The sequence below is a fragment of the Synchiropus splendidus genome, chromosome 10 (genome assembly GCF_027744825.2).
Source record: "Synchiropus splendidus isolate RoL2022-P1 chromosome 10, RoL_Sspl_1.0, whole genome shotgun sequence".
Classification (NCBI taxonomy): Eukaryota; Metazoa; Chordata; class Actinopteri; order Syngnathiformes; family Callionymidae; genus Synchiropus; species Synchiropus splendidus.
The window spans coordinates 19,550,702-19,561,213 of NC_071343.1; the positions used below are offsets into that span (position 1 = coordinate 19,550,702).

General features: G+C 42.5%; 1 protein-coding gene across 4 annotated transcripts in view; it reads right to left on the reverse strand.

The window, feature by feature from the left end:
* Nucleotides 1-9,444, reverse strand: part of zmym2 (zinc finger, MYM-type 2) — a 29,804-nt gene extending 20,360 nt beyond the window's left edge. For 3 of the 4 annotated variants that reach the window (XR_008415973.1, XM_053877698.1, XM_053877696.1), the window contains exon 1: nt 9,363-9,444. The gene's annotated coding sequence lies outside the window, so the exon portion shown is untranslated. Of the gene's footprint in view, nt 1-8,445; nt 8,594-9,362 lie in introns of those variants that run through there. The other variant, XM_053877697.1, reaches the window with a different exon arrangement.
* Between the last annotated feature and the right edge of the window lie 1,068 nt (nt 9,445-10,512).

Below are 10,512 nucleotides of genomic sequence, written 5' to 3' on the forward strand. Positions count from 1 at the left end.
GACACAGACGCGGAAATAGCTTCAATGGTAGAAACCACTGAGTGTTTGTTGGGGGAGTCGGCGATTATGACAAAAATGGACAGATTCACACCAGAGGAGGCATTTTATATGCACTGCTGCATCATCAAAGGAAGCAAGCAATGTGGAGTGTAGATTGACAGATCAGAAACCATCTGAACTCACAAAAAATGGTCAAACACTGGTAAAAAATGTTAAAATGATCATGAATTATGTTAAAGTGATCAGCACCTGTGCTATCACTGTATCCAACAAGCTGCACTTGAGTTTACTTTGGAAGTCAAAATGAACTTCAATGAGAGACAACCTCGACCCGTTTTGAAAAAGAAAAGAAAAAAGGGGCAGAAATGATGTTAAACTGTTTGAGTTGATGATGAAAGAATGTATGTATAAAGTGAGACTGAAATGAATATTCAATGAGTATGTGTAAAACTGCAAAAATAAGAATACTAGTAGAATATCAGTTTAATATAATAACCAAATTCCATATGTTCCCCACGTCTGATTCTGGACTCTATTAATCAGTCAAAATTCGTCATCGTTTTATCGAAACTGTGCAATGTTTTAAATAAAGATTAAACTATCCTCACACAACGTTGTGTCCGTAGGTGCGTCCCAATGAGTGCTATAGAGTTGACATAAAAAAACAAAACAGTAAATAACATATATTATAGCTGCATATAACAAGCATCAAGTTGCAAAGGGCCAGAACATCACTTAACATCAGTCCATATTAGTCCAGATTTATATGTTTCAGATATTCAAGAAATGAACCCCAGATCCTTTTGAAAACACTTTCTTTTCTTTTGATAAAAAAAAAATATATATATCTTTTCCATGGCAACACAGGAGCTCAGTTCAGCTAACTAGTTTCAAATACTTGGAGAATTTACACATTTCCACTTCAGTGCTATCATGCAAACAAAAGTGTTTATTACAACCTTATTGCTGTGGGAGTGACGACTCAGGCTATTGTGAGAGGATGTAGTGTCTGAACAGATCAGAGAAAGACGGACCACAAAACTGAACAACTATGAAAATGTAGTGTAAAACTCTCATAAGAAGGGTCAGCAGCACAAGACAACGCATTTGGGTAAATAAACAGTGGTCCTTTACCAGTGAATATCGATGTCTCCTCATGACAATTTGATAGCTTCTTCATGTTATTTTGATACGTTGGCGTCATCGCTCGCTGTTTGTCTTACGTTTGAAAACCGCGAACATTTGCAGTCTGTTTCAAAACCCGTTTGAAGCAAACTTTCAGGGCACAATAATCGTGCAAAGCAGTGAAACGCCGATGGTTGTCACTCGCCTCTCAATCTTGCATCAACTTGCTTCACTTATTTCTCATGACACTGTTCAATCTCTTGGTTATAATAACAGGCTCACATGCTCCTGGCACAATGAGAATATCCAGCTGTTATGCAACGGTTCGGAATTTCGCCTCTGATACAGAAGCCTGCATTCTAATGGAGCGACGACAGGATCTACCTTCAGTGACGTCACAAAGGTTTGTTTCTGGCACTTGCTCTGTGCAACACGGCTCTGAATGCGATTCATTTTGAAATAGTTTTAAAATATTTTGGTGTTGTAATTCATCAGAATGAACTTTGTAAAACATATATGATCATTTCATGCTGCATATTCATTCATTGGTCCAAAGGCGTGTCATTGACACTTTAACACTGATAAGCTTGGCCATCTCATATTCCCCTGCTGCATTATCATCACAGAATCCTGCAGGAGATGCCACAAGCTACAGTGGTCACCTCAAAACCTACAACCTTCCACCTTCCTACAACCTTTTGCGGCGGTTGTTTGACGTGTATACGGTGTCCCTCTTTCACACAGTCAACGTCACAAGTTCACAGGAGCAGCGAACAAAGTCAGATTGGACAGACGTTAATTCTTCCCACAATGGGGTAATTTTGGTGTATTGGATATTTGCTTGTTGGAGATGCAGGTGCCGTGCTTTGGTTTTCATACAGTGCCGAGCTGCAGCCAATGCTGGGATTTCCCTTTTGCTCTTACGGTAAAATGCGAATAGCGCCAACACACCGTGTTTTATTATGAAAATTTCCGGGATTCGCGTCACTTTTAAGTTTTCCTGTATGTATTCCTCTCCACTCTAACTTGGAGTTGTGCCGCGCCTCGCTCCACTCAAAATAGATTTGTCGATTTGAAATGCTGCAGCACTTTCGACACTTTGTTGAAATAAATATCCAGTTTGCAATTTCATATGAAGTCATTTTTGCCTTTTGCTTGAAGAATGACCAGTGTTATCCCACAGCATGAAGAGAAGGCTAGTACTTAAACGCTGGTATCCAATGGGTCGATACTCAAAGCCCAAGTTACCGTGCATCTCCAACCCTGCTGATTTGCCACTACTTCCACATCATCCTCAATGTGATGAAGTACAGGTATATGAAGTACAATCCCAAAACAATTGAAAACTGAGTTGCTAACAACAGCAGAAGGTCACAGTACACAGCACACATGCTAATGGTATGATAGCTGTGAGTGATGATAACGTTATTACTCTTTTGGAGTTTACATCACAATGTATAAATGACAAAACTTGGGATGATCCGAGAGTACAGATCAATGATACCGATCACATGGATTGACTATCAATTCGTAATCGAAATGATGAAACCTTCTGTGTACACGATGTGGAAAAAATGAACTACTAATTCATTTTAACTCAGAGAGACAGACAGAGAATTATATGAATGTCGTGCTCTGACTGGCAGGTGTTGCTAAGCGTTAGCTGCACGAACAGCCTGCTGCTGAGGGACATGCCATGAGCCCTGAAAATGCTCCATCAAGTGATGGTGCTTTAAATGGCGTATTGAATTTGTGGTGTTTAAAGCTTTTAACGTGCTTCCCCGCGGAAAATTATGACGTTGCGTGTGCTGCGGGATGCAAACTTTATATGACAGATTGAAAAAACCTCCAGAACAGACATGTCGGGAGTCAGGATTCATGAGAGTGCCGCCTGTCACTCGTGATCGGTTTCTGTGATCGGCATTCACTGATCATGTTGATATCGGCCAATGCACATCCCGGGACGAAACAAAACAGCGATAGGCGTTTCTCTGGAAAACTACTGGTTATCATGCTGCAGAGACGACTAGCTACTGAAGCAATAGATGACCAAATTGCAATTCGCAACATGGGAGTCAAGCACAGGGATAAAACACACCAAAAGCCTTCAACACCCAAATTTCACGAGACACTTGGCCTCAAATAAGCGTCAGACGAAACCAATGCTAATGGAGCTTAAAGTTTTGGATGAGCAGCCATGTTATGTTGCGAAAAGCGCACCTGGACCCCAGATACTCATTCCCTAGAAATGTAGACGATGAAAATAGTCATAGTCAGGTTATCAGGCAACATTCCGGTATTTAACAGGTGATGAGTCAAGTTTACACTGTGGGTTCGATCTGCAAATTGTTCATTGAAAAGAGAATAAAAGTAATTATACATTAACTTCCGGTGTATTTTTTTTTATTTATGTTGCTTTGAAAGCTGCAATGTTTTCTCTAAAGTGTTGTTCAGTATTGTTGATATTTGCTGTGTAATTAATAAAAAAGTGACTTTAGTGTGTGATTTAGTTGTGAAATAAAAAACAAGCATCCAAAACCAAACACCCCTGGAAGCTGGTGAGGTGTATTGCCTCGGGTTTTTCTCCAAAAAAATCTCCAACAAAGTAGCTGTTCAGAGAACTGCAATCATGGAAACATATTCTGAATAAAGCCTCAGCATTGTTTTAATTTAAGCATGAGATGTTCTTTCCATTACCTGCAATTTTCTAAGGATTCTAAGCACAAAGACTAAAAACATTGAATGCATTTTCAGAATATTATACAAGAAAAAAAATTCAATCCATTTCATTGCAAAAAACATACAAAAACATAGAATTGTTTAGCTTTTTACCCATTATGAACTTTTTTTGGTTAGTTATTTATTTGCATTTTTCCGTTAATTATTCATCCTCGCATGAGCTTTATCAGGAATCCTGGATTACTTCCTGAGTCAGGGGTCAAGTATGAGTCAGAGTCAACATATGGACAGGGCATGGGACCATGGCAAGAAAGCTTCTCAGGTCTTGAAGTAATTAGACCATGTTGCCCTTGCATCACAGGTCATGTGACATCATTTGGGGGGGGGGCCCTGCAACTTCCTGTCCACACATCGTGCACATTCCCCGTGTATGTTTTTAGCAAGTGGTTTAACAATACCCAACAACCCTGTGTTAGAGCTGCAACAAAGTAAACCTATTAGATCATTGGGAGAAAGCCCATATCAGTGGGATCAAATCTATATGACATGACTTTCCGACATCACCTCAGCTTGAAGCAGCATGCTGCCCGCGACAACAGCAGGAGAAACCAGGATTTTCGACTCTGTCCATACATGCACAGGGACTCCTATTACAGACGTGTCTAATGACCTGTTAAATCAAATACAGATGGACACAAATGCTTTGAAGGACGCCAACAGGAGGGTTGGAAAATCTGAGGACGGCACACAATTTAACTGGGGTACTTCAGAAACACCTCGACTTAGCATCTGAGGGTGAGAGCAATCTTCATGGTGGACAATCTACTGAAACAAGTGAATGAGGGAAAATTGGCACCTCATAAAACTGCGTTTACATGGCGGCGTCGATGATCGACCCCAGTGAGACAAGTGCGTGATCATCACCAGATGATGATGTAGTAAACTGTGGTTTCATTTGAAACTTTTTTCTATTCGTCACGAGATCCACATGACAACCCAATGATTAATCTTACACAAAAATAAAACACTTTTTTTCCATCCAATACTCGGTCAATACCTTCTACTCAGGTCAGTCAAAATGTTGTATGGATGTAAACAGCTTAATGCTGACACTTAAAATCATCACACCATGTTAGCTGTGCGATCCATCATAAAATGAAACATACCAAACAGAAATTGAGGATATTTGGGCTTATGGATCTGACCCGAAAACGATCACCACTTGAAACGGCAGGATGGTAATCTGACTGGAGTGTCTCCCCAAACAATTGGCGACACCATGGCGACCCACCACAGTTTAATTTATCAAGCCATCTACACCTTGGCTTCCACCGAAAACTGCTGCGACCGCTACTGAAGGTATAGCGGCACCTGCTGCAAGGCACCGTCACCACAGAAGTGGCACTCTGGCAGCTCCGCTGCAGCATAGTTCTCACATCTCACAAGGATCGCGTGTGAAAGCATGGCCTTTACACTGCTGACACCACCAATTGGGAACCCTTCTCTTTTCTTTTCTCTGGCCGTGTAAGTGTGTTGTGTACCCAATATGGCGGTTGATAGCACTGCCATCTCTGTGTAACCAAGGCCTCAATGTCTCAAATGCAAACCAGAACTAGCAATTCTAATGCATCAATTCTACCATTTTTGGTGGGCTTTGCAAACCATAGTTTTGGTTTAATGCTCTGGCAGATGGTTGGTCTTGTTCAAGATGTTTTCCTCCAGGAACCCAGCTAAAAGGTGTGTTTTGTCTTTCTGTTGACCATTCTCTCTATATCTCAGGGATGGTGGGAAAGATTAGCAATTGCTCACAGACCCAACGGATATCGCACACTATCAATGTTTCACTTTGTACCAAGATTCGACGACAAAAATGGACACGCTCCTGTATCTGCAGTAGGACGGCCTAAATGTCAGATCATTCTATTTTCCATGACAAGGGTGATTCCGCCTGGTAATTTCGCCAAACATGATCGAAATTTGGAGTCGTAGCTTGGCCATCACGGGACGCCATATTTGTTTATCTCCACACACGTGTCATGGAAGCGCGCTGTGATGGACAATTTAATCAAGCGGCAAGCTTCCATATACATTTTGTTTGAATGAATGAATGTTTAACTGTGTGAAAGTTTAGAAAACAGATACACAGCTGGTACAACTGTATGCTTATCTTGCATAAATATATATAAAAGAAGTAGAACAAAACTGTAGACATTTAGCTTGTAGTAAGGGAAATAATCATTATGAATTTAGTTTTTTTAATTCATCAGGGTCAGCTGAATAAAAGAGCTACCCAGGAGACCCCTGCATCTGAAACTGTTACTGTGGCAACAGCTGCGGAGTTCATCTCCATTAACGCTTATTTGACTCAGATGTTTGTTTTTGTAAAAAGTTCTTTTTGCACAAATACATGTTTAGAGCTTGATCTTTTTACATAGCAAGTTGGAAAATGAGTCGTTCACATAGCGTATCTGAGGGGACTAGGCTGGGGCCGGGGATATGGGCTGGGTCGTGGCTTTGGACACCCTGTTTCAAAATGCTAGCTAAAAGCCTGGTCCCAATCCCAGGTCAACCTATCAACGCATCCCCAGCATGAGGACAAAGGCATTATTTCAAAGAGGTATCACATTACATATGCAGGGCACAAACATCTGCACTACCATCTGATCAATATGACATGTATTCTGAACATGCAAATGCCAGTGATACAAAGAGCTTCCACAGGATACTGCAGAGCACTATGACTCTACAGTGGCACTGCCTATATAGTGCAACCATTCCATCCATTTTGGTATGCAGGTACAGCTCTCATACAGAGATGGCAAAATTAATATAAATGGAAATTATTCCAGATTTCTAATATATTCCATTTTAAATGCAGACTAAATTGTATCCATCTCAACTGTGTATCAGTCCAACTTCAAAAGATGGAAAAAAACTTGAAAGGCACAGGGAGAGCGCATACTTCTGCCAAGCCACCATGTTCTTAGATTTGTGATACATGTGCAATAAATTCAGGGGGCACAACACAATCCAGCAGCAGCAGAAATGAAGGATGAATAAGAAAACCTTCAAAATTTAGGTAAATACACATTCTGTCACCACAGGTGCTTGGAAGATTATTTCAGCGATCCCATAGTGTATAGTGTTTAGATGGTGACCTTGTGTTTTTTTGTGTGTGTTTTTTTTTTAATTGGACAGACAACAGAGCACATTATTAATCATTCTTGGTCTTCCTTATCAGTTTCCCTTAAGGGGCGGAGTCACGTGTACTTGGTCTACCTCCAACGTGAGCTCACAAAACATGATGGACAAGACACAAGTTTATTTTGATGGAAAATACGTTTGAGGGCATCATTAAAGCCTGAAACAGTAGACAACACAAGACATCTTCAAATTACAAACAACATTCATAAATTTGTGCATATCTGCTTATAGGGAATATGAGTACCCGAGTTATCTTATAGAATAAGTAGCTGATCCAGACAATTCAGAGTAGGGTTTTGTCACACTTGGAAAACAGCTGAGTCCCCCCAAAGCTACAATGCTACCACAGCTGCCAGGGTTTGAGGACGTGATGCGTATGTCGCTGACTGTTGACTTGGTTAACATTGCATTCAGACAAGGGACGCCTCGATTCAGATTTGGATCTGCAACCCCCGAGCATCGGATCGGGACATCCCTAATGCAAAGAGTATCCAGCAGGTTATAATACTGTTTCTGCAGAAGAAACACGAGCCATGTCTGAGTGCAGAGGCAAGGATGAGTACCAGCTCGTTGCATACACAGTTCTTCACACCACAATGGATTCAGTGATGTCCTCTTGTGGATATGCTCATACTAAACAGAGTTTTACAGTCATCAGTTGCCCAATATAGATAAGCTCAAACTGGGAACCTGATCCACATCAATGTGGACAACCCAGACTGCACCATCAAGAGTGAATGAGTGACGTACCACAATAAGCTAAGGATGATTCGAAAGTGACTCTTATAGAGGAACTTTAAAGGGCGCCAATATGAATCAACACAACCTTGGCTAAAAATGTTCAAAAATTTGAATATCATGTGCATAGCAAGCGGGAAACAGAAGAGCTGAGCACGGGAAACACCAGAGTGTTCGCCAGACTGCAATGCAGAATTGAGCGGCAGGTTGAGTAGGGAATCCTGGTCCATAACAAATCCCACGTCACCTTGCATCCAGAATCCACCACCAGGTGGACAGGCTGGTGGGCTGAGGCTGCCTACATGGACCAGAATATTGCCTCCTCTCAGCAGACACATGATGTCCGCCGCAGCTCACAAGACACCCAGCTCTTTGCGCAAAATGCGCAATAGGCTGCATGCTAATGGCATATTAAACGACTTCCACATTACATAATATTTGTGGGAAGTCGTGCGTAACGCGCAGGCATCAGATCACCCTCTGTCTGGTTACCCTGTCTGCTAAAGCGCCGATGCCCGAGTTCCCTGTGCAACGCCAGTCAAGCAGCACTGTAGAAGGACACATTTCAAATCCCTGTAGCTGCGGCCACAAGCCCAGGCTTCGTGTAGCTGACCTCCGCAAACGAAAACCCCACAATCTGGGCAACAAACTTGGCAGGTCTTAAACTTCAATCAGGGACAATAAGGAGACAAACACTACCTGAGCTGCGTAACTTCCACCAATAACCGGAGTAAACGAGGAGGGGGGGCATTAGCCACCAAGTTTGGATCCACAAGAAACGTGGTTCAGCGTGTTCCGTTCCCACCCCTGCTCTTCCTGGCGCAAACAGCCAATGGATTAGCGGCAGCTCCGGTGGCGAGCACACACTGCGCCATTGTTGACTTTCAAACAAAATGCGCACAACTTCCTCGCATCGGGAAGACAAAAATAGCACCAAACGCAGCCGAGGATCCATAGTAACAGTCAGAAGCGCTGCCCCCGCAGGCTGGTGCCGAGTCGCCCCATTTCGCCGGTCCATTAAGAGCGTTTCCCAGAAAATACCGGACACTGCACTGTGCCGGGTCACAGCGCAAGAAAATCCACACGCCTCGACACCCATGAAGCCCGAGCTTTAATTGGAAAGTTACCCTGCACCGATTACACCCTGGCGCAATCAGTGGCAAATATAGTAACTAGCCACAAGGGGCGCCCTCTCGTTACATATCACATGAACTGTGTTCAATTGTGTCATGCGCTGGTAAACAACAGGGCGCAAAGCAACACGCGTATCGTTTATCGCACGGGTTTTCCACACGAAAAACGCTTTCAACGGGCCCACACATCCACAAGAGCCAGACACACACCTCACCTTCCCCCAGCGGAAAACAGCACTGCCTGCCGTCCGCCATTAGGGAACTAATCGAACAATACTGAGAGTAGCGGCGGCAGCACACACGCAGCAGCCCTCAGATCACTCGCTATTAACTATTTATTGGCCCCACACTTGCTTCTTTGATCACAAGCGTGGTTCCCCAAATGCCACCCCGGGGAGCAGCGGGGTCCCTCACAAGTTCCCCAAGTTCAGCCCACTGCCGGCTGAGGATCGGGATAGACAAATATGAGTTGGGATTTCTTACCGAAGCTGAGCTGGAAACGGCGAAGCGCCACTTTTGTGCCTTGACATTAATCCCGGGATGCGCATGCGCAAAAGGTAGAACTTTCCACTTTCCGTACAAAGATCGCCAATTGAGAGGAGTCCTTACTCTCGGGCGATTGCGTTTTGCTAAATAACCGTTACGGGGTTTCCTCAACCAAATAGATGTAAAACACACATTGAATCCTGTTCTGCATACACTTTTAAAGAACTACGAAATGGGTTCATTTAAGCTGTGATTTAGTGATATACAACTGAAAACATCCCACAATGACTACAAGAGTAATGAGCAAATCGGCCATCTTGAAAAATTGCCAGTGTGCGCCCTGGATTGGGTTAAGATCCCTGCGTTTTGATATAATGCCGTCATTTCTATAGCTGGGATATGCGGGATTATAATTATAATTATAATTATTATTACTTGTTTCCTCCATAAACATAGCACATTCATTTTCAGTACCAAGTCAACTTCAATATGAGCTTTAAAAGCTGCTGCTGTGCTCTGTATATAATAAAATGTTGCTGAAGACACATTCATTTATTTTGCTGAGGTAGAAAAGTCTGTTCTTCAGTGAATCATGATTGTGAATTAAAGATAAGTCACGTAAACAAGTATTGTATGGAACACTGTTTCTTCAACATAGTCTTCATACATCACATACAGATTACAGACAAGATTACCACAAAACCGTGTCATGGACCTTGTCGTTAATGTTTTTTGGGTTATAAACAGGAGACGCTTCCTTTTTGGTGAGTCTCTGCTCTTGCTACTCACGTTCATAAATTCATACCTTATCAGGGAAATGCTTGTTGCTTCATAATGGCAGAGACAGACCTAAAAGAAAGGAAAAATATTTTCAGTCATCCAACAAAAGCAAAGTATCCTTTAATATCCCCCAGTTACTCTTCATTCCATTATAGTCGTGGCGTAACACACTGCAATTCAATTCTAAGATTTGTATTCATTGTCACAACGTGCGCTACAACGATAGAACCGAGTGATGCATCTTTTCATTCTCTACTCTTTTTCGCGCATGCGCAGCGTCAGCAATCAGTCGTTGCATGGCTGGCAATTAATTTGGCCTATTAAGTGGCCGTGTAACCTTGTGCGCGCGCGCCTGTGTGCGAACACG